Below are 27,280 nucleotides of genomic sequence, written 5' to 3'. Positions count from 1 at the left end.
CTGGAGAGAGAAAAGAGAAAGAGAAAAAGAAAAAGAAAAAAAAAAGAGAAAGAAAGAAAAAAAAATAAAATAAAAAAAAAAACTAAGGCAAAGGCATTTATTCAGCATTCATTCATCAAGACATCATTCCTACAACAGGTATGTGAAGTATATATACATGTAATAGAATGTAGTACCTGGTCCATAATAATGGGATAGATGATGTGGAATGATTTTTATGTGCCTTCAGGTGTTGTGATGATGTTCAACTGAACAACTGCTATGGAAAATAGTGTCTGTCCCTGTGGGAAGTGGGCCATAGCCATCAACTGTGCAGGTCAGCACTGACTGACAAGATGTAAGCCATCATAGTGTGTGTTGTGTAATGGGAAGTATATATTACGTGGCCAATAGCTGGTGGTGGAAGTAATGCCATTATGATGGACACGTGGGACCCATGGCCTACCACTGGTAGGATACTCAGGTTAATCTGTAATGTAGCATGCCAGAATGCCATAGGTGTGTAATAGGGTTACCTGCAATCGGGTCTTACATATTCCCCACTAATGTCAAGTTGTGTCCATATGTGGCACCTGTCTGTGTTGTAGCAAGGCAGAACAGTGCAGCTGTGCAGGAGGGTGTTGTGAGATTGTGGAGCTGATGTTTGAATGTACCCCACATATAGATATGCATATGTGTACATATGTCACACATATAATATAGAAAGATATATATACATATCAGCATGTATGTCCACAAATATACAAATACCCATGTGTGGACATATATATGTGCACATATATACATCACATATATCTACACATATATAGATATATACCCATATGCACATGTCTACATATATATAAACACACACATACACACAAACATATATATATATATATATATATATATATATGTAAAGACATGTCCCCTATATTACTACCACAATGATGCATGCTATGTGTGAGACACCAGCACACATAGCAATACACACAGATATCCACAACTGGCAGTGTGTGCAACATGGATGGGTATGTCACATGTTAGTCCCTTGTTGGGACCACAAATGCAATGGGAATGTGGGGAAGTATGGCAGGTACACTTGTGGAGGTGGTCAGGCTTGGTAGATATAGAGGATAGTCTACAGTGGTGATATGTGACACGTGTGGTGGGTAAACACCCTGGATGGTGTATGTGGTCTGTGATGTGGATGCCCCATTGGCCCCAATATAGGCACAATGAGAACAAGTCTCCCAACCACTGATACTCACAACAGCAGTCCACGTCCTGAAGGTGCCTGGTCTAAAGGCTGAGCAGGAGGAGCATGTTGGCCCTGTGAATGTGTACTGGGTGCTTCAGATTGATGTAGCACATCCCACATGTGTCTGCGGAGCCTGGTATGGAACAGGCCCTAGACCTGACCTCAGGGGACAGGAACATGTCTGTGTGTGTCCCAAGGGGGGACAACATCCCCTGGGTTGGTTCCACCTGATGGTATTGCTGGACCAGTACATGAGGAGAACCCAGGTTGGGATACACACATGCGATGTGGCCAGGTATCATGGGCAGATGGGTTTGGAGAGGTGGTTCTGCTAGTCAATAGAACATATACATATTATTGTGTCACTGTTATAGAACATATGCTGGTAGTAATAGTCTACACAATCCTGGTACATGTCCAACAGCATGCATACATATCCCCAATAACACAGAATATCAGATGTGCAGCAATCCCAAAGCAGCCATACCACTGGCATATATGGAACCATAGTGGCCCTGACAATGACATGCAGGTGAATAGTCTGTAACAGGCCAGCAATGATAATATCCACACAGGGCACATAGCAGAAAGTGTGGTACAATACAATATCTGTCCCACTGGTAGGTAAGCTATAGCCATACCTAATGAGTTGTGTGTACAGTTTGTTGAAGATGATATAGTGGGGGGTGACAGAGATGTGTATTATGAACTGTGGTAACCTTGCTATATGAGTTGCTCAGACCTGTATCCATCTTTATGTCTTTCAACCAAGATGTCACATGTATGGTTGCCTACCTATTCACAAGCAGAGAATGATGTGGTGATATCACACTTGATCCAGCACTACCCAGTGCTGTTTGGCAGGGCTGCACATGAGCAGCAGGAGCAGACCACCCTGTGGAATGACCTAGTCCACAGGGTCAATGATGTCAGACTGCACAACCGCAGTTATGAGCAGGTCTGGCATCATTGTACTGACCTGCTTCGCAATGCCTGTTGGCGTGCTGCTGCAGTCCAGGGGGACCATCTCACTACAGGGGGGGGCATGCCATCCATTCCCCCTGACACGTGCGGAGGAGCTCCTGGCCAGCCTCGTGGCCCCTGCCCGTCTGGCCAGCCATCAACCACTGGACACCATGGGAATTTACCGTTGATGTTTTGTAATACTGCACCCACCCTGTAGCACTGCCACAGGTGTGGCCACTAACATTGCATCTCTCACCATCTTATGTAGGTCCCTCCGGGATACCACCAAGGCAGCAGCCTGTATCTGGTGAGTAAGTTTTATGTAGATGCTTGCCAGCACACTGGGCATTTAATGGCGATGGTATATTCCATGAACACATCTAATGCACCTACCCTGAATGCATGCTGTACATGTGCATTTATTGTTGCTGTGCATTCCATGCACACATCTAATGCACCTACCCTGAATGCATGCTGTACATGTGCATTTATTGTTGCTGTGAAATGCACAGTCTCACAGGGGTGACCATGATGGGGTATTGGAAGGGTATGTCAGACACCTGCATGATAACTAACATCCTGTTATTGTGGAATGTGTCCACAGGGCATCACATACTGGTGGCAGACATGGCCTACAGTAGGGACATGTTCGGAACAACACCCATATACAGTGCAACACCAGTGTATATACCTGTAGGACAATGGCAACTGCTACAGAGATACACTATGGCATAAGGCATTGCAGTAGTCCACATTATCAGCTGGATCTAGGCTGCAACATGTGGTGTTCAGTGTATGGTACACTGCAAAGTGACACACATGTGTAGGGCTTACTTGTCATACATCTGTGTAAAGGCTGAAGGGGGGAGTTCAGCATGACACATCAGTGCACTGCAGCAGGGATCCTAAGGATGCTAGGAATGGCTCTATCTGCACACAGTCAGGTTCAGGACCTATGGCAGCTGTAGCCCTATCCACACAGCAATAGTGACGGCAATGTGTGAACACCATGGGATGTGCATGTGAGTAGACCTTGTAATCATGCAGAATAGGGGGACATGTGTAGGGCAGACTGTACATACACTGGCAAATGCAGATGGCCCATGCTGGTATACCCCTGCCAGGAGTAGTCACTGCTGTAGTACACACAACAAGAGATGCAATAAACTGTCATGATAACGGTGTGCAAACATATGCCCACACGGTATGTATGCATTGTAGTCAGCAGCCGCACACCTAACACAATCTGTAGACAATGCATGTGAAAGTACAGGACATATGTCACATATCAGGCTCGTGTACTGCTAAGATATGCGGTGATGTGGTCCCATGGCAGATCAAGGATGTGTGTGTCAAATCAATAAAGGTGTGTACACCCCCCATAGCCATGGTATGCTCTGATGGTTGTCAGTGTAACAGTATTGGAGTGGTCATTCATGGTCTGTTGATGTTGACAGCTGTAAATCAGGCAACAGTCATTCACCAATGACAACTGCCCACATATCATCCCAGGTATGTGTTACTGAAAAACATAAGGGCTGTGAGAAGTAAAGCTGACATAACTGACACAGTACTACGCATTCTGCAATGGGTTGTACACCTGTGAGTTGTGGAGCACAGTACATGGCAGGGTGCAGAACAGGTGCACAGCAATACTGTGTAAATGGGTGCAGTGGTATCAAGGAGAAGGGGCATCACCTAGTGACACAGCACATGCATCACACACATGTATACTGTTGCTAGCATGGATTGACTATAGCTGAACTGCATGCTGTTCATAATGACAGCACATAGGTGCATGTATTGTACATGGCATTACATAAACTTGTTACAGATGTCATTACCCTGCTATGTTATCAGACTGAGTGGTGTGACCTGGTTACCAGGCTTAAGCCATGCTTAGCAAGTCTCAACATTGCTGCAATATAACAGATGAGCTGATTTGCTTACTGGTAAGCGAAGCCTACACAATGTAAGCTCCCGTATGCTTACCCATAGCTTAGCACTGCTTAGCTTTGTGCAAACCCGTGCAAATGCACTTTAAGCTGCTCAAAACTGCCTTAACCACTCTATCCAACAGCCCTTGTTCTGCTCAGTAACAAAATGAACAGCCCTTCCAGGTCTTAAAACCAGGACCCTGTACACTAAAGTCACAATACTTACCCACCATGCCATGACCACTGCGAAGACAGCTGTTGTTTTACCAATATAGCTGTGAGTACACATATTGAGTAGTACTGAACAATTGCCTTTACTTCCTAAATTGTGTAGTCCTTGTTATTAATATGACTGTTGCATCAGATATGTTGTTTTATCGTAATGTACACATAGCAGATACATATGGTGAGATACATCTGGGAGGGTATACACAACTGTGAGGTTTACACGACAGGAATATTGTTATATACATATAATAGGTCAATATATGTCTACATGTAAATACACATGTATACTCATACATATGTATACACATATATATATATGTAGTATATATATATATATATATGTATATATAGCTATATATGTATGCACATCCAATGTGTACAGTTATGCCTAGCTATGTTGGTATATATGTAGATATGTACAACTATATGTGCATACATATCTATTCTGATATACCTACTACTGTCAATATATATATGTAGATATCCATACATATATGTGCATATGTATCTCTATCTGTATATGTGTAGACATATATTGCTCTGTATATGTATATATGTGAGTGTTTATATATATATATATATATATATATATATATATATATATGTACATATACATATACATCTATATATGTTGATATGTATATATATCTATATAGATATATGGATAATTAGATATACATATATGTTCACCATATGTCCTGATCATGGAGTGGAGCCCTACCTCAGCCCCAATAGTCCCAACTTCATAGTGCAAGGGGATGTCAGGTATGTATTGCAGGTATATTTGTGGATTATTGCTACTGTAATAGGGATTGTCTTCACAGACATGGGGTGTGTGGGAGGTCACATCTATTTTTAACATGTGCACCATTGGCTACTGACAGACATCCTAAGGACATCATAGTACAGTACCACTGCTAGCACAGTAATGCTCCTGTAGACTACAGCAGAGATATGGACAATATATGTGGACAGTCTGACACACTCTGGACAGTCCAGAGGTATACACAGAACCCCTTAGTGGAAGACATGTGGACCAAGCCTGACAATGTGGATGTTAACAGCCATGTAGATGGGTATAACATGTAACTACTGGTATACATTTGCCCACATAGGTTATGCATTCACAGACCCCTGTCTGTCCTGACACATAATAACTGCTGGTATGGAGGTGCCATGTCCACATACTACCCACTAGTTATTGACATACATCTGGACAGCATCCCACTGCTTTGTCTGACATACATGACTGTTATGGTGGCCCAGCAGCAGTACATCTGGCAAGTATTTGGACATGACATCTCACTGGGTAAGTACACTAAGCTGCTAGGCATGTAACAAAGCACTGTGGAGGCTACAGGCAGACTGGCTCAACACTGGCCTATATTTCCTATGGGGGAATACACATGTACCTGCATATATAGCAGGCAGTGCAGGCATGTCACAGCACAGAGTAACAGACACCTGTGTGAAAGTACATAACCACAACCAATGTAAACACAGTCACAGCCACTTATGGTAAGTTAGCATAATATTACAGTATATGGATTATCTGTTCAACACCATCCTCATATAGGTTCATAGGTTCATAGGACCCTGTACACTAAAGTCACAATACTTACCCACCATGCCATGACCACTGCGAAGACAGCTGTTGTTTTACCAATATAGCTGTGAGTACACATATTGAGTAGTACTGAACAATTGCCTTTACTTCCTAAATTGTGTAGTCCTTGTTATTAATATGACTGTTGCATCAGATATGTTGTTTCATCGTAATGTACACATAGCAGATACATATGGTGAGATACATCTGGGAGGGTATATACAACTGTGAGGTTTACACATGACAGGAATATTGTTATATACATATAATAGGTCTATATATGTCTACATGTAAATACACATGTATACTCATACATATGTATACACATATATATATGTAGTATATATATATATGTATATATAGCTATATATGTATGCACATCCAATGTGTACAGTTATGCCTAGCTATGTTGGTATATATGTAGATATGTACAACTATATGTGCATACATAGCTATTCTGATATACCTACTACTGTCAATATATATGTAGATATCCATACATATATGTGCATATGTATCTCTATCTGTATATGTGTAGACATATATTGCTCTGTATATGTATATATGTGAGTGTTTATATATATATATATATATATATATATATATATATATATATATAATGTACATATACATATATCCATCTATGTATGTTGATATGTATATGTGTATATATCTATATAGATATATGGATAATTAGATATACATATATGTTCACCATATGTCCTGATCATGGAGTGGAGCCCTACCTCAGCCCCAATAGTCCCAACTTCATAGTGCAAGGGGATGTCAGGTATGTATTGCAGGTATATTTGTGGATTATTGCTACTGTAATAGGGATTGTCTTCACAGACATGGGGTGTGTGGGAGGTCACATCTATTTTTAACATGTGCACCATTGGCTACTGACAGACATCCTAAGGACATCATAGTACAGTACCACTGCTAGCACAGTAATGCTCCTGTAGACTACAGCAGAGATATGGACAATATATGTGGACAGTCTGACACACTCTGGACAGTCCAGAGGTATACACAGAACCCCTTAGTGGAAGACATGTGGACCAAGCCTGACAATGTGGATGTTAACAGCCATGTAGATGGGTATAACATGTAACTACTGGTATACATTTGCCCACATAGGTTATGCATTCACAGACCCCTGTCTGTCCTGACACATAATAACTGCTGGTATGGAGGTGCCATGTCCACATACTACCCACTAGTTATTGACATACATCTGGACAGCATCCCACTGCTTTGTCTGACATACATGACTGTTATGGTGGCCCAGCAGCAGTACATCTGGCAAGTATTTGGACATGACATCTCACTGGGTAAGTACACTAAGCTGCTAGGCATGTAACAAAGCACTGTGGAGGCTACAGGCAGACTGGCTCAACACTGGCCTATATTTCCTATGAGGGAATACACATGTACCTGCATATATAGCAGGCAGTGCAGGCATGTCACAGCACAGAGTAACAGACACCTGTGTGAAAGTACATAACCACAACCAATGTAAACACAGTCACAGCCACTTATGGTAAGTTAGCATAATATTACAGTATATGGATTATCTGTTCAACACCATCCTCATATAGGTTCATAGGTGCATAGGTTCATACTAGGCTATCTGCCCTAGGGCATTTATAAGCCTAGCCAGAGTATGTTTGGCTGTCGCCACCCATTTTAAATTAATTTTGCTATGCCCTTTTTTGAGGTTAGTATACTGTGCCTCTGTCTAACAGTGACACAGAAGTGATACCCGGGGTAAACCTATGATCTCCCATCCACTCATCAAGACTCCTCTTGAAGTGAATCAATGAGGGACTCTGCCTAACCTGGACTGGGATTTTATTCCATAGTGAAGAGAGCCTCTGGGTTATGAATCTATCCCTCCAGCATGTCCTATTTATTTCAGTGCTGAGGTTCTAGTCTCTCGAACGTGTAGCTCGATGGGATTTGGATTTTTTGAGGTGCAGCATGTCCCTTAATTCCGGGTTGGACATGGCCTTATACGTCAGGCACAGGTCACCTCTGAGCAGGTGGTATGCCACTGAGTAGAGCTGGAGTTTCTTTAACCGGGCGGCATATGGCATCTGTTTGAGCCCTTTGATCCTCTTGGTGAGGTACTTTTGGGGTCTTTCCAGTTGCTGCAGATGTTTGGTAAGGTACATCCCAAAAGGGGCATTGTACTCGATTATGGGCCTGATGAGGATGAGTAAAGAGGCATGATGACCTCCCCTAATCTAGATGTGAATCCCTTCATGATTAGGTGGGCTATATAAAATGTTTTTCTAACCACTTTGGCCACGTGGTTGTCAAATGAGAGATTGCTATCAACTTGGGACCCCAGGTCCCTAATTACTTCTTCTGTACTTAATGGAATACCACCTATATGGTAATTTGTGGGCACTTTGTTTTTGCCAAAGGGGATGACTATACACTTTTTGGCGTTTAGCTTGAGGCCATGGCTCTGGCACCAGTTGTCTGTTTCTCTGAGGCCCTTTTGGAGGATGCTTGTGTCGGCTGGAGAGTCGATTATGGAGCCCAGTTTGCAGTCATCTGCGAACTTGATCAGCCACAGTCCTTCCATGTTGGCCTGTACCTCCGAGAAATATATACCAAACAAGATAGGTCCCAGGACTGAGCCTTGTGGGATGCCACTTGTAACTGGTTTGGAGTCTGACATGGCTCCAGCAATTCTAACCATGTGGGTTCTGTCCTTGAGCCAGTTTGCAACCCATCTAGTGACATAGGGGTTTATATTCAAGCTGGTGAGCTTATCTATAATGCCCGAGTGGGGTATTGTATTGAAGGCTTTTGCGAGGTCCAGATAGGCTGTGTGGACCACCTTCCCTCCGTCAATGGCCTTGGTGCCTGTTTCAAAGAAGTCAACTAGGTTTAAGAGGCAGGATATGCCCTTAACAAAGATGAAATGGGTAGGATCCAGTGTCTGTAGGTCTCCAATATCTTTATTTATGAGGTCCATGATGATCCTTTCCATAGCTTTGCAGACCAAGCTAGTCAGGCTTATGGGGCGATAGTTTCCAGGGTCCGTTGAGGCACCACCTTTGTGGAGAGGGACCACTGTTGCTGTACGCCACTCTTTGGGTACATATCCTGTAGTAAGGCTGAGATTGAACAGTAGTTTTATGTTTGGGTTTAGCTCTTCTTGGCGTTCATGTAGGACGCAGCCTGGGACACCGTCTGGTCCCATTGATGCTGTGTTTTTTGCTTTGGAGAGGTCGGCTCCCACCTGAGCATCTGAGATGTCAGGGGGCAGCACTCTGCTGGGATAGATATTTGCCCTTTTGGTGGGGGGGGGAAGTTTGCGCTGAACCTGTCAGCTAGGATGTTGGCAATGTCTGTGGGATCGGTGTATTTTTTTGTCATTTTGGACTAATTCTGAGCATATCTGGGAATTCCCACCCAGGTTCCTAACATAACTAAAGAAAGCCTTGTGATTATCCTTAGTGTCCTGTGCAATTTTTCTCTCAAAGCTGGCCTTTGACGATTTTATGAATGCCTTAGTTTTTTGCTAATACTGATCAGAGATGCCTTCCCTTTTTGGGATTTTGCTCTATCATGTTGTAGCTTCCTCCTTCTATTGTATAGTTTATTTATGGCTGGGGTCCACCAGACAGGTCGTCTGCCTTTGGAGGATTGGGTCTTGGTTTTATTTGGGATTGCATGATCCATGCATTCCTGAAGGTGTTCATAGAATGCATTTATAAAGGATTCTGCGGTCTGGGCCGTATTTTCCACAGGCCCGGGGGCTTTGAAGGATTCCACCTTGGTTTTGAGGAGTGTGAAATTTGCTTTAGAGAAGTTTTTCACTGTGGTTTTCTGGGCAGGGGGTGGGGTCGGGATGTGAATATCCAGTGAGATCAGTTTATGGTCTGATCATACCAGTGAGGGATACACTTCTGGTCTGGAGCATAGAGTCCCCATGTTGGTGATGATCAGGTCCAGTATGTTTTCTCCTCTTGTGGGAGTGGTAACAAGTTGTTCCATAGCATTTGAGTTTATGAATTCTAGGAACCTTTGGGCAAGGGTGTTGGAGCTAGAGTAATGCTTCCAATCTATGTTTGGGTAGTTGAAGTTGCCCAATATAATGGTGTTCGGAGAGACCTTCATATTTTCCAGTGTTCTCAGGAAGGCTGAGTGGGGTTCTTGGGTTTGGGAGGGTGGTCTGTAGCAGGCTATAAACTGGAAGGCAGTTTTACCCACTGTTAGTTGCACATGGATAGTCTCTGATGCTTCGTGCTTTGCCACCAACCGGGAGGTGTGGGTATCTTTGATGAATATCGATACTCCCCCTCCTTTTGTAGTTCGGTCCAAGTTTTGGGGCCGAAAAGCATGGTATGAGGTATAACCTGGTAGTGCTCGGGTGCTCTCGGGAGTCCTGAACCAGGTTTCTGTTACTGCACAGATATCGATGTTCTCCATGCTAAGGAGAGTTTTGAGTGTGTGCATCTTGAGGTTTAGACTTCTGGCATTGAGTAGCATTACTCTTAGTTTCTTATCCCTTGTGATACCTATGATGGTGGGTTTGTTTTTGAGCCTTGCCTAAAAAAGGCACTATGGTGGTAGCAAAAGCCTTTGCCAATATCCGAAAGCCCAGGGGTGACAGGTGCAAGCCGTCCCTAGCAAAGCATCGTGGCTTGTCGTGCATATCATCCCAAGCTGACAGGCATTGGATCCCTTTTGAATGACACCAATACTTAAGCCAATTGTTGAAATTGATCATCTTGTCTTCATATTGTGGCATCATTCTTGGTGAGGGTAAGATGCTACTCAAGGTCAGGGTCATACCAGCCTGGGCTACATGCTCAGAGAGCTCCTCTATGTCTCATTTCATGTAGTCCAGGGAGGTATGTCTCAGGTCATTCACACCAGCATGGACAATGACTGAGTCATATTTGTACTTGCCTTGGAGTGACCTGAGTGCTTGTGTTATGTGGCGGATCCTAGCACCAGACAGGCTGCTCACCGTGACCTTCTCCTTGTTCAGCCTGGTGAGCAGGACGTCAGTGTGCCTGATGATAGAGTCACCTATTACAAGTGTATCAGGTGTGTTGTTTAGCCTTAAGGGCTGTGACTGTTCAGCACACTGGCTTTGTGAGATATGTGTTGCACGTGTTTTGTTTTGGGGTAGCAGTTGGAGGTCTCTGCTGCTTAGGCAGATCTTTATTTAGAGCCTCTAAGTATGTTTTTGTGTGATTATGTGTTTGGTTTGCTGTCGTGGTAGGTCTATGTGAGACTGGAATTGTAGTGAGTGTGGTTTCCTTCTCCTCCTGACTGGTTATGCTAGTACTGAGTTGAGAGAGCTTAGCCTCCAGTTTGGCTATATGGTTGCATCTTTCACATGTGTTGGAATTTGTTGGGAGGAGGAGAGGGTTGTCTGTGTACATGAGGCAGTTGTAACATTGCCTCAAGATTCCCATATTCATCAGCTGGACCAGAGAGGAGATTGACAACTGACCTTTGGACATGCTAGAATAATATTGGGAATTCCTTTATAATTGAAGATGTGCCACTTGTAATATTATGCTCAGCAGGGTTTTAAAGTTGAAAGTAATTCTGTTACAAATATGTAACATAAATAAGGTATAAAATAAAGCTTGCTTAAATGCAGAAACAGAGTTTAGTAATATGTGATTAACATCCATACTAAATGACCATGGCTTGAAAAATAAGGAATCTGCTATATGGGCATTTTTTCTTTACAGACTTAAAAATAGGATGTATTCAAGAGCAAAAATGCAAAATCTGCTTTAAAAAAACACAGTGACAATGTGTTTCCTTAAAAAACATGTTTTTCTGCATATAAAAAGAATGGACAACAGGACATGTTTATGACACTGTTATAATGTGTTTCCTTATCAGCACTGGCAGAAGAACAGATGTTCTTATACAAAGATGCAAATAGAATACTAAGGACAAAAAACAGGATGTTCACACTGTCAGAAAAGCTGAAAAATAATATCATTAATTCAGCAGTTTGCGTCAGCATCTGCAACAATTAGTGTTGTTTCTACAGGATGAGCAGTTCTCCAAAATAGAATACCAAGAGGAAATGTATATGTATGTGCATGACTAAAATTGTATATAAAGATCTGTATTAATCCAGTTATGTTAGGGGTATTGGTAGGGACACATTTGTCCCGAGGTAAATGTTATATCTCTCACATCATCTGTACTATATGAGAAGTAAAGTGGAACAGTACTTTAAGCTGCAACATTAGTCCCTCTGGTTTATTATAATTATCATTTTTCAATGGCAAGCTAGCCTGCATTTGAACTTAAAATCTGCATTCAAACACAGGGGGGGTGATGGTAAGCTCTGCAGAGGGTCACTTCAGTCAAACTGCAGTAACTAACATTTGTACGTATGTGTAAATCCTAAACAGAAGTATTCCAGTTTATGCAGCTTGCAGTAGTAAAGTTTTTTTAGACATCTAAATCCAGAGTGAGACTAGTTCAGGAAAGTCGCAGTGCCATAAATTCTCCAAGAAAAGGTGGATATCTACTTTGTACAGCAGTCCGCTGCCTGTTGTACTTCACCAGCTTCTCAAGTGACTCTGAAAAATTACCAGTCATCAGCAACAACAGCCTAATCACCTGTTTTCTTGCTAACTGGTAAGACTTTTTTCTGTGTCACATTTTTAGTATGGATGCTATTAGACAGTTTGCATATTATTAGACATTTTGGATGTTATTAGAAAGTATGGATATTATTAGACTTAAATGTAACACTTTATCAGGGCAAGTTGATAGTAAGGCTTTATGCAAATGTATTACAATATCTGACTGGTATCTCAAAGAAAACCATGCGGGGTATGACAGATTCTTATTGTGTGATTCAAGAAAAACTGCATTTTGTGCATTATGCCATAAAAAAGTATTGCATCATATTGCTAAAAAAATAGACTGTGAAGACAGATCTGTTCATGATACAGAATTAACTAAGGGTAAAGTGTTTCTATTACATTCAGATGTTGAACAGTTATGTCCTGACACCACATGTGAGTCAAATCAGTTACTGACAGGACCTCTAGTACATTTTGCTACAAAAGAATGTAATAAACTTCTAAAAGACAGACACAATGAGTTCAGGAATCTTAGACAAGTTATACATACATCTTTTCAAAAGTGCATAGGAGTTTTAGATTCAGCAGAACAGGTTACTGAAAAATATCAGAAAGACCATGCAATATTACAGGAAACTCTTCAACAGCAGTTGCAAGATAAAGGAAATAAATTAGCTGAACTGACAGAGAATGGGAACTTCCTGCATACACAGCTAATCTGTGCAAAAGAAATATATTTTATAATATGTTTGTGTTTTGAAAATGGTTAAGCATACATGCTAGGATGGTAAAATCTAATGTCTGGACAAATCATTCTCAAATGTTTAAAACTTCTACTCAGTTAAAGCAAGACATTTATCAGTACTACAGTAAAGTAGAGCATATGACTGCCATTCTTAGCATAGTCAAAAGGTAAACAAAACTGTTCTAGTGTATAAAAATTAAATAAAAATAGTTACACAAAACAGTTCTAGTGCATAAAATTAAATAAAAATAGTTAATAAAAGTAGTCACAAGACTGTCATGCTTAAATAAAGATTTAAAGTCATGAGACTGACATGCATGTTTTTTTCTTTTCATCTAAAATACATCTGTTACAATGCACAAGAATAACAGGCAGACAACAGCAAATATAAATAATGTAAATATAAACATATGTTAGTTAAGCTGATATCTATTTTGTTTTTTTACAATGTTTTATAATTGTATAGTAACATCACACCAGACAGTTAAAGCTCTGATAGACAATTAAAAAAAATAAATAAATAAAATCACAGATGGTATTAGCCAAACAGTTTTTTGTAAAATTAGTGGCAAGGCAGTTAAATAAATAAATAAAAAATACTGAAATCCATGTAAGCTAATTGTAAAATAGTGTCGATTTATGTAGTATAAATGCATAATTATGCAAATCACAATCAAATTAAAGGAAAATGCCAAAAAAAATAACTATCGTTTACAGAGTCTGAAAGGTGAGCTCAGACCTTCCTAGACTAGATGAATAGTTACCGGAAATGTTGGGAAGATAAGATAAACAACAAGACTGATTGCCAGACATATTCATTACTAAACATTAATTTAATTTGAGTTTTTCTAAAACATTATTTTTATTAAAACATAATTGTTAAAATGTTTACAAGTAACACTATTTGGTAATTGTAATAAAATGTCACAATTGCGCATAGATGCCACTGATAATCTGTTTGCAAGTAAATGTTAAAAGAAAAAAAAACTCAGTTGCATCAAGTACAGCCAGCAGATGGGCTATAGTATACATACAGTTCAAATCAATTGTGCAGGATGGTGTAAATACCTACTAGTGGTAATAAACAACAAAAGCTTTATAAAATGATCAAATCAGACAGGGGGTCTATAGTTTGATAGCCTAGTGGAGTGGATGTGTGGCCAAAGTATTGGGCTGGTGTACATTCTAAAGCAAATAAACAATACTGCATTATACTACAGGGTGAGGGGCACTCTTGCAGTTTTACACTGACTGTATACGCAGTACTGCACAAGGGTATAAACTAAAGCTACAGGAAGAAATATTTCATTCCTTCTTGACGATACTCTTTTAGGGGGGAGGGAAAACAGGTATTAGTGTATTAGAAATGCTGGTAAACTGGATTAAACCTGACAGGATAAGATATTTTAAAAGTTGTTAATAGCTATCATAATGGTTATTATTATATTGTTTAGTATTAAATTGTATTTACAATCTGTTAAACTGTAAAGGTATACAAGAGATGGTTTAAAAAACAAGAGATGGCTTAAATTGTTTTATTGCAGATATACAAGAGAGGGTAAAGATATGTACAAAACTGAACACGACTTGTCACTATTCACTATTTTAATATGTTTTTGGCAAAACAATGTTGGTATAAAAAAGCATGAATGCTTTAATTGCTGAGTATGTAGTTTAAAATAACACGACATATGCCTTTGGTGCCAATTCCACTAAATATTTCTAAAGAGATATATTTTTTTTCCAAGAGTTTGCTTAATATTAATGTTATTAAATTTGTAAGATTAGACTAAATGTACTTTATAGTTTTTGTATGTACAAATGCAGAAGAATTCAGTACAAATTAAATTAATGTTTAGTAATGAATATGTGTAAAAAAAAAATGTTTAAAAAAAATGGGTCCAGGGTACCTACTATATTGAAATGCATAAATAGCAAACAGTCTGTGCAAATACATACTGTACAGGATACATTGTGATAAGTTCAAAAGTAATTTGTCAAGTTGTAATATCACTGGTTTTACCCTAGTTAGAGGAAAATTATATTAAAATATTGTACTCATACAGCTAATGGACTAATATGTACATAGCATTCTTTAGTGTATAAATCATGTTTTTTTTAAATCCTCAAGTATTAAATATACTGAAATAATTACATTCAAATATCTAAGCCCATTTCTGTACTTTATGTTCACTTTACTGTCAACCAATATGTTAATGGGCAGTTCAGAGACATGACCACAATGTGATGGTTAAAATGACATTGAAACTGTAGATTTTCAGCAGTGTATAAATGCTTGCAATAGCACATAATTCTTGTCTGTTATAGTTAATTCAACAGTTGCAAAGAGTTAATGGAACAGTTCTAAGTCATAAATTAAATTTTGTAATTGTAAAAGAATAAATTAATCAAGTTAAAAAATAAAATTAAAGCAGACACAGCCCATAATTGATGAAATATTTTCACAGAATGGTCTGCAAAAGAAAAGGTTGTTAAATACATTCAGTTTTGGTAGTAATACTTTTATAGTATTGTATTAACTGTGTAAAATTGCATTTTGACTTGTATCAAAAGAAGATTAAAGGTTATATTTCTTAAAGTGTTTTCTATATAATGTGATCAAAATACATATCAGTATAAAGTGTTTTGAGTACATTAAAATAAAAAGAGGGAATTGTAAGATTATGCTCAACAGGGTTTTAAGGTTGAAAGTAATTCTGTTACAAATATGTAACATAAATAAAGTATAAAATAAAGCTTGCTTAAATGCAGAAACAGAGTTTAGTAATATGTGATCAGCATCCATACTAAATGACCATGGCTTGGAAAATAAGGAATCTGCTAAATGGACATTTTTTCCTTACAGACTTAAAAATAGGATGCATGCAAGAGCAAAAATGAAAAATCTGCTTTTAAAGAACACTGTGACAATGTGTTTCCTTACAAAACATGTTATTCTGCATATAAAAAGAATGGACAACAGGACATGTTTATGACACTGTTACAATGTGTTTCCTTATCAGCATTGGCACAAGAACAGATGTTCTTATACAAAGATACAAATAGAATACTAAAGACAAAAAACAGGATGTTCACACTGTCAGAAAAGCTGAAAAATAATATAATTACGTCAGCAGTTTGCATCAACATCTGCAACAATCAGTATTGTTTCTACAGGATGAGCAATTCTCCAAAATAGAATACCAAGAGGAAATGTATATGTATGTGCATGACTAAAATTGTATATAAAGATCTGTATTAATCCAGTTACGTTAGGAGTATTGGTAGGGGCACATTTGTCCTGAGGTAAATGTTTTATCTCTCACATCATCTGTACTATATGAGAAGTAAAGTGGAACAGTACTTTAAGCTGCAACGTTAGTCCATCTGGTTTATTATAAAAAGTTATTTGTTACTGCTCTAAGTTGATGCTGCAAAGTATATTCTCTCATTAGTGTATATTCTGCAAGTTTTTGTATGCAACAGACTGTGAATGCAAATATAACCAGACTGATTTCAGCAAAAAACAGCCAGCAAGACTGAGTGTCTTAAGAAGACTTCAAATCCACCACAGTAAGCAGCACCATATAATTTTTCACCACTCACACACTATCCCTACATATACTTGGGCCGCTACACAGTGTGGTCTGATTCCTGTCTGTGGTATGGGACATGTGTGTTTTTGGTCCTACAAATATGTAAGTCGATAGGGTAACATGGAGCAGCATATAACATCAGATACAACAGGACCAAGAGGAATGACATCTACCACAGTCTGAACACAGGCCAAGGTACATATTAACAATACAATGTCGACAATCACCATAAGTACACAGACCTCAGTACTGTATACACAACCACAGAATGTCCAGGTTATGTTGTAAAATATAAACCGTACTATACATAACATGTGTAGCAGTCTGATATCTCACTGGCTTGTTATCAGATATGATGTCAACAAATATGGTGTACAGTGCATATGCACCTCTTACTGCATGACATATGTATGAAGGTTGACAGATATGTGGCTGGAGGTACAAACACAGGGCCAGTATTGACATGTTGCTGTGATAACCTCATACATTAACTGTTGTAACAGGGTTTGTTGCAACATATGTCCTATGAGGGATATGAAGTCAGTAACTCTCACGTCTGTCATCATCTACAGACTGCAATCCTCACACTATCTTCTGCAGTTCACAGATAGGGGCTCTGTGGGTAACACAAGAAACAAAAGGCACCACACACTGCCCAGTCTGCAGATGACCCTACAGATCAGGGTTTCCTCATAAACATAGCTATGACATGACAAGTATTAAAACATGTAGGACAGCCATATCCACACACACCCTGTTAAACCAACATTACACCAATCACAGTATAGCAGCACTTGCAGTCTGTAGTTGAGTCAGGCATATCCCCCTCCTGTGTGTTGGCCTTTTTCCGCAGTGTATGTTGTTAGAGGTAAATCCTCAATCCATCTGTGATGCTGTTTGCCAAACAACAGATCTAGTTTCTGCTCACAGTGCATGAAAAGGCCCAACACCAACATGATGTCCCTAGATATTGGAGTGTGTTTCCATGCAATTGGCTATGGCAATGTTACCACAGCTGTTCCACATGCAAATCAGCTAGAAGAGGGCTGCAATTTGTGCCATCAGCTGATCATGAGCATCACTTACAATACACATGCTGCTGCCTAAGAAAAGCAGGTGTAGGTCTCCACATCCACCAGAGAGGAAGCGAGAGAGGCAGACAGAGACAAAGTAAAGTCAGGGAGGAGTGAGATAGTAAAACTTAAGCATGTTTGTGTCGGACACCTACCAGCACAGGGTATCAAACCCCTGACGACTATGTAGTGCTATTACAGTTCCATGCAGTTATTGGATGTGCCACATAAGTTACATGTTGAAGAGTCCTCAAAACATATATGTGATGGTGAGTGGCATCTGCAACAGGGATATGGTAGCTATACGGTAGGTGTAGTACACGTGCCTGTCTGCATGAACAGGTGCTAGTATCTACACAGCCACATTCTCACTGGGACGCGCACCCATTGACACACATGGCAGGGCTAGGAATGCAACTCATCACTAGTGAGATTGCCACAACACATTACTGTGCAGGTATCACATGCACCACAGGGGTCATACAGAGATTATATCGGCAAAGGGTATGTGGAGGTTTCTGACATTGGACAGCATGCTTCAGTATGCCAATGGGGGTTGTAGTGAGTGTGAATGTGATCATACAAAACACACACACACACACACACACACACACACACACACAGTGCCAGTACTGACATGCATGGGTGTATTGCTTCATGGGTCTGTAGTGGTTGACTGTGCCAGACAGCTGTACAAGGCTAGGTGATGGGTATACCTTGGCATCAGCCCACATGACAATGGTCTGCATTGTGACTCAGGGGTGTAGTTTCTGGATTTGCCCACACAGGTAGGTATTGTATTCACCATCCAGTCACCTGGGTGTCTATTGTGTGTGGCCAATGCTGTCCATTACTTGCCATGTATGTGTTCCTTAGTCCATGACATGGACAGTGTCTGGGATGTGCACACCTCGCACATGCATGTACAGTGACATGTGGAACTGTACCTGGGGTTTCTGGCCCATGTTGTGTACACATATTATCATCAGATTTGCCAGTCCTGGCCTCATGTGGCAGGAACTGGTAATGGACAGCAGGTTTACCCTGCACCTACATTGATAGCATGATACCGACATGCCTTGGTGTCAGTGGCATCTTTCCATACAGGTTATGTTTTCAGGCATAGTATGTAATAAATAACCAAAGTGTCCAACGAGATTAAAGCTCAACTCCGGTGCCACTTTCCAAGCGATTTATTAATACAGGCGAAATACCAAAGTAGATAAAACCAATATAACCAGATAAACGCTCTTTCCACTACAATGCGTTTTCGTCCTTACACCAATCAGGACTTCATCAGATAACAGTAAAACATATTAAAAAAAACCTTAAATACCCTTTCTCATTTAAAATAAACCTATCAGGTTCAGTGCATTCCATAACGTCAAATCAAGTTTATACATTCATTAGGCATGTAAAATATCAGTATAGAGTATGTAAACCTTATTAACTAATAAATATGGTACAAATTTAAAAAAATCTTTACTTCTACTGTTAGTACTTGTTATTTAAAACAATTCCAAGTATATATATGTGTTGAAGAAACTTTTATGCTTTAAAATTACTATAAAAACTAGCATTGTATTCTAATAACTTGGAAGACATAGTGAAATGTAGTTATTACTGCCCTCCAGTGGCTTGACAAATTATTGTTAGTAATTCAAACCTCTGCAGCTCTTAATTTTAATATTGGGGTTAAGGAGATATGCTCATTTAGCCCTGGTAATCTTGTGGCATCCAACTTAATTTGCCACCATAGTTCTCTATAACACAACCATTCTTCCCATAAACCACCTCTCGGTTCTTTTTTAACCTGTTCTATTATGAAGAATTGAAATTTTCCACTTTCACATTGTTTAAGATGTTTGTATAATGCATTAGTCTCTATGGACTTCAAGATTTCATATGCATGTTCATATATTCTCCTCCTCAGAACTCGTTCGGTTTTACCTATGTAAAATGAACTGCATTTTAAGCATTGGGCTAGATATATCACCCCTCTAGTTTCACAATTGTAATAATCATTACTCATAATTGTTGTATTTCTACTAGGAATATTAACCTCATCCTTGTTCATCATAAATTCACATTGGTTGCAGTGACCACATTTAAAACTTCCTTTCTTCCTACGTCCGTCTATTGTTATCCTACCCTTATTATTTATATTGGTATTAGAATGAGATTCCAAGATTCTTTTGATATTCCATGAGTTTTATAAACCACTTTGGGAATTGATTTTTTAATGTTTTCTATGTCAGTCAATATTGAAAATCTAGCCCATTCTTTCTGGAATATTTTTGCCATTCTAATATTTGGCATGTTATATTCCATAATTAGTGATTTCTCATAGATATCTCTATTTCCAATATCTCTCTGTATAGTTTGTAATCCGTTATTCGATATTTGCTTCCCCTTAATAGGTTCAAATTTAGAAGTCCTACCATGTTCAACCTCACTTCTGATCTCCTTAATAAAATCCTTGGGGTACCCTTTTTCTCCAAACATTTTCTCTAATAAATTGCACTCATGAATGAAGTCATAATCAAGACTAGTCATTTGACTTCCCCTCACGAATTGTCCTTTGACAATATTCTTTTTACAGTGGGGGGATGTGCACTAGTAAAATGGAGAAAAGAATTACAAAAGGTATCCTTCCTGTAAATTTTGGTTTCAAAATCATTTTCTGTTTTGTAAACCTCTATGTCCAAGTACTGCAATCTTTCTCTAGAGGTGGCATAAGTGAATTTCAGAAACTTGGTGGTGTTGTTTAAATATTGTATAAATGCATAAAATCTATCCATACCAACTGTCCAGAAAATCACTATGTCGTCCAAAAAACGACGGTACAACGACCAACATTCTTTGTATTCAGATGTCAATACAAAGTCCTCCTCCCATTTTGCCAACACAATGTTGGCATATGTTGGTGCACAAGCCGCCCCCATTGCAATACCTTGAGATTGTTGGTAATATTCCCCATTGAACATAAAAAAATTATATTTTAAAACCATATCTACCAAGCTTACTATCATACTTTTGTCTGTGAGGGTTAATTTCTTGTCTCTGTACACCATTTCATCGAACATAATCAGTCCTTCTGCATGGGGGATACATGAAAACAAGTTGACAATATCTATAGTAATAAAAATCAAATCATCATTCATCAAATCTGAGGTTAAACTTCTCAGTAAATCCCAAGAATCTCTTAAAATTTGTTTATTTTCTCTACAAATATGTTTCACTTTGTTGTCCACAAATTTCGCTAATGGTAAGGTCTTAGAACCGTCAGCCGAGACAATGGGTCTAAGTGGTGGATCTTCCATGTTTTTGTGGATTTTAGGTATTCCAAAAATAACAGGTATTCTTGGTTTGGGTACCTGTAAAAATTCTAAAGTCTTTTTATCCAACTTTCCTTCCAAAAACATGTCATTTAATAAGCAATCAATCCTGTGATATGCTACATTTATTTCATTCCTTGAAACAATTGTATATCTATTTGTATCTCCTAGCATGCTGTTCATTTTACCCTCATATATTATGTTGTCCATTATTACTGCTCCCCCTCCCTTGTCAGGCTTCATAATTCTTATTTCATTGTTAACTTTAAGTTCATTTAAAGTTAAATGTTCTTCTTTTAAAAGATTGAAATCAGTTAACTTCTGTTCATATGTGTGTCTGATTTCTTTTTCCAACATAACTTCTAAGTTCCTGATTTGTGGGTGCAGGGGAGGATTATAGGTACTCTTGCGAACCAAGGACGAGTTCTGTGGAGGTATATGAATTTCTTTGTTTTGGAAAAACATAATTTCCAAATTCATTTTTCTAAGGAATAATTTCATATCAATAATAGAATTGACAACATCACCTTTTACATAGGGAATAAATTTGAACCCTTTACTTAGTAAAGAAAAATGTTGTTTATGAATTTCAATGTTGCTGAAATTATATATAGATAAATTACCTAAACTATATTTAATACCACTAATATATATATGCTCAGGTGTGTCTTCCGACATAGGGGTTGGGTGTATTAGTTCCAATACCTCCCTCTCCCCCCCCCCTCCTCTGAAAATTTTGATTCCTATTTGAATTTCCATTTCCATTGTTACTTTCGTTCTCTAGTGGTGGAAATGCATAGTTATAATCCACACCCATCCATTCTCTTTCTTCCCCATAGTTGAAACCTGTGTCTCTGTCATTCCATCCATTATAATGATGGCCAAGTTTATTAGGGGGTGGTTTAGGGTAATGGCTGTTGTTTCGGTATTCCTCTACATCCCTCTTAAGTTTATTTATTTTCCTTTTCACAATATCTTCACATTTAAAATCTATGTCTTCCTTAAGTTGTAAATATTTATTTCTCTCTTCCCTAATCTCAAAAATTACATCTTGTTTAATACGAACATCCAACACTTCTATTTCTACCTTTAAAGTCTCCTGTATTCTATTATTTTCTTTAACCAGTAACTTTAAAATATCCAAACAACACTGGTTAAAAACTTGCAACAATTCTTGATGAAAATTTGACCCAATCTCAACATTGTTTGGATATTTCCAAACCCTGAGTCCCTTTGGGACCACCTTTCTATTTATACATTCTGTCAAATATTCATTTTCTATTGTTAAACTTTTAAATTTAAACATTAACTTAGATAGCTTATCTATCTTAGCAGAATATGTACAGCCATCATCAGCATTAAACTTGTTAATGTTGTCAAACTTAATATGAAAAGGCTTATTAAGCCAGTCTTTTGTTTCCTTGTTTGCCCAAGATTTATGTAAGGAATTGTTAACAGTACCTTCACATGCCTTAGTTATATCAGTCTTTGTAACATCCTTTCTGCTAGCAGTAGCAGTCAAAATGTCTCTATTTATTGTTCCATCGTCGCTTTATCACCCAAAATGGTGAAAGCTGGATTAAACGATTCACCATTGTTCGTTCCTAGTTGGATCGCGTTGCAATACTGCACTGTTGTTTTCTCTTTGGTTTTAGTTCCTGTACACCTTTCAGTTCTTTCAAGCCAAAACCACGCTCATCACTTCAGATATTATCACGTAAGGAGTAGGGGGTCAGCAAGTCAATCAATTGAGTAAGCTGAGCTATCAGCCTCTGCGATTCCCCATATCTCTTTCGAGTCCTTCCATCTCTCGGGCACCCAAGTGAAAAAACACCAAGAAAGTAAAAATAACCACTGCTGGACTAGTAAAAAATAACCAAAGTGTCCAACGAGATAAAAGCTCAACTCCGGTGCCACTTTCCAAGCGATTTATTAATAAAGTGGTTATTTTTACTTTCTTGGTGTTTTTTCACTTGTGTGCCCGAGAGATGGAAGGCGGGACTCCGAAAGAGGATATGGGGGAATCGCGTAGGCTGATAGGTCAGCTTACTCAATTGATTGACTTGCTGACCCCCCTATGCCACTCCTTACGTGATAATATCCGTGAAGATTGTGATGAGCGTGGTTTTGGCTTGGAAAGAACCGAAAGGTGTACAGGAACGAAACCAAAGAGAAAACGAAACAACAGTGCAGTATTGCAACGCGATCCAACTAGGAACGAACCGAATGGTGAATCGTTTAATCCGGCTTTCACACCGGAAATTTTGGGTGATAAAGAAACCGATGATGGAACAATAAATAGAGACATTTTGACTGCTACTGCTAGCAGAAAGGATGTTACAAAGACTCCAACAAAAAAGTAGAAACGAACCAGGCAGTAAGCAAAAAAGTTGCACGGACTGTTTATTGTAGTAAGCGCTTTCGGTCGAGGTAATCCCCCAACCTTCATCAGACATACACAAATATAACAACCATAATCCCTTCTTTTAAGCCATGGCTTAATGAGATTCCATTTTCATTGATTGAATAATTGATTATTTATACTTAAAGAGCCAAGCTATAAATATACTATTTAAAATACAAAATACAAGAAGGCTGTAGTTTTTCCCAACGAAACAACAGAATAATAAACCATGAATATAATACATGTAAATAAATCTCTATAAAAAGTACATACACCATAATTTAACTGTAAGTTAATGTAAAAATATATATGAATATTAAAAATGTTCATTCATAATAAAATACCATCACATTAAAATAAATGCATTGAATTAATTGAGAATAATAATAATGATAAATTATCATCCCCACACTATCATGTCATGTTTAACTCCAATGTTAAAATTCTTTTTGAACAACATTTGAACATGTGAACAAAACCAAAACAGAATAACACCAACTTATACCAAACAAAACATAACAGAATTAACCCTCGCAAATGAATATCCTACTTTGATAATGTTATTATTTACATTATTTTGTGCTATTTTTGTTTGATTATTATTTGGTAATTATTCCATAAACCTAGCCAACTACACTGGCATCACCTCATTAATGCTTTTAATTTTAGAATGCTCTTTAATGATGCATACTCATTTAGACCAGGGGAAATATAGGCTGCCGTTCTAATTTGCCATAATAGTTCTTGTTCTTCTAACCAAAGTTGCCATGGTCCACCCCTAATACTAACATTAATTTGTTGAATAACAGAAAATACAAAACTGTGATCAGGTTCATCGTGGATATGCCTGGCAAGGGCATTTGTTAAATCCTTTCTGCCTACGGCATACATATGCTCATAAACTCTTTTCTTAAATGATCTTTCCGTTTTGCCTATGTAAACGCACAACATTTTGTGCACTCTGCCACATAAACCACTTTGGTACTATCACAGTTATGTTTCCCTTTATGGCATAGTTTATTCCCTAATGCATACTTTATTGCCTATCTTTATATATTTACATTGGGGACACATGCCACATTTTGACATACCAACATTTATCTTTGTTGGTTTGTGGCTAGAATTATCCAACAAACTCTTCAAATTCATGCCTCTCTTATACACGAACTTAGGTTTTGTACCAATTACTTTCACTAAATCTGTGTCTTCAATGATAAAGTGCCAGTTTTTGTTTATGATATCTCTGATTTGCTGAAAATCAACACAAAAGTGAAAATAAAATTAATATTAAATTGTGATGTGTCTTTATTTGATGACTCAGTATTAGTTTGTATAATACCCCTCCTATTAGGGTCGGAAGTGCCCTGCATTGCTTGAAACAACCTCATCCATAACTTCCTTAATTAAAGTACTTGGATACCCTCTCATGGCAAACTTATTGCTCAAAGAATCACATTCCGTTATGAAGTCATCTTTGTCTGACACCATCCTGGCAGCCCTAACAAACTGTCCTTTCACTACGCTTCTTTTCTGATGAAAAGGATGACAACTTGTGTAGTGAAGAAAGGAATTAGAGTGTGTGGGCTTCCTGAATATCTCAGATTTGTATTTATTATTCAATAAATCTTTACTTAATTTTACATCTAAGAAACACATCTCATTAATGCCTACTGAATACGTAAATTGTAAAAAGTTAGTCATACTTGAAAGGCTTTCCATAAAGTGAGGAATTAAGTCAGCTGATATAACTAAGGCACGTGAAGGTACTGTTAACAATTCCTTACATAAATCTTGGGCAAACAAGGAAACAAAAGACTGGCTTAATAAGCCTTTTCATATTAAGTTTGACAACATTAACAAGTTTAATGCTGATGATGGCTGTACATATTCTGCTAAGATAGATAAGCTATCTAAGTTAATGTTTAAATTTAAAAGTTTAACAATAGAAAATGAATATTTGACAGCATGTATAAATAGAAAGGTGGTCCCAAAGGGACTCAGGGTTTGGAAATATCCAAACAATGTTGAGATTGGGTCAAATTTTCATCTAGAATTGTTGCAAGATTTTAACCAGTGTGGTTTGGATATTTTAAAGTTACTGGTTAAAGAAAATAATAGAATACAGGAGACTTTAAAGGTAGAAATAGAAGTGTTGGATGTTCGTATTAAAGAAGATGTAATTTTTGAAATTAGGGAAGAGAGAAATAAATATTTACAACTTAAGGAAGACATAGATTTTAAATGTGAAGATATTGTGAAAAGGAAAACAAATAAACTTAAGAGGGATGTAGAGGAATACCGAAACAACAGCCATTACCCTAAACCACCCCCTAATAAACTTGGCCATCATTATAATGGATGGAATGACAGAGACACAGGTTTCAACTATGGGGAAGAAAGAGAATGGATGGGTGTGGATTATAACTATGCATTTCCACCACTAGAGAATGAAAGTAACAATGGAAATGGAAATTCAAATAGGAATTGAAATTTTCAGAGGGGGGGGAGAAGGGAGAGAGGGAGGTATTGGAACTAATACACCCAACCCCTATGTTGGAAGACACACCTGAGCATATATATATTAGTGGTATTAAACATAGTTTAGGTAATTTTTCTATATATAATTTCAGCAACATTGAAATTCATAAACAACATTTTTCTTTACTAAGTAAAGGGTTCAAATTTATTCCCTATGTAAAAGGTGATGTTGTCAATTCTATTATTGATATGAAATTATTCCTTAGAAAAATGAATTTGGAAATTATGTTTTTCCAAAACAAAGAAATTCATATACCTCCACAGAACTCGTCCTTGGTTCGCAAGAGTACCTATAATCCTCCCCTGCACCCACAAATCAGGAACTTAGAAGTTATGTTGGAAAAAGAAATCAGACACACGTATGAACAGAAGTCAACTGATTTCAATCTTTCAAAAGAAGAACATCTAACTTTAAATGAACTTAAAGTTAACAATGAAATAAGAATTATGAAGCCTGACAAGGGAGGGGGAGCAGTAATAATGGACAACATAATATATGAGGGTAAAATGAACAGCATGCTTGGAGATACAAATAGATATACAATTGTTTCAAAGAATGAAATAAATGTAGCATACCACAGGATTGATTGCTTATTAAATGACATGTTTTTGGAAGGAAAGTTGGACAAAAGGACTATAGAATTTTTACAGGTATCTAAACCAAAAATACCTGTTATTTTTGGAATACCTAAAATCCACAAAAACATGGAAGATCCACCACTTAGACCCATTGTCTCGGCTGATGGTTCTAAGACCTTACCATTAGCGAAATTTGTGGACAATAAAGTAAAACACATTTGTAGAGAAAACAAACAAATTTTAAGAGATTCTTGGGACTTATTGAGAAGTTTAACCTCAGATTTGATGAATGATGATTTGATTTTTATTACGATAGATATTGTCGACCTGTTTTCATGTATCCCCCATGCAGAAGGACTGATTATGTTCGAAGAAATGGTGTATAGAGACAAGAAATTAACCCTCACAGATAAAAGTATGATAGTAAGTTTGGT

This window comes from Protopterus annectens, chromosome 3.part0 (assembly GCF_019279795.1).
Source record: "Protopterus annectens isolate FY-2018-M chromosome 3.part0, PAN1.0, whole genome shotgun sequence".
Taxonomy (NCBI): domain Eukaryota; kingdom Metazoa; phylum Chordata; order Ceratodontiformes; family Protopteridae; genus Protopterus; species Protopterus annectens.
This window is presented reverse-complemented; position numbering follows the sequence as displayed.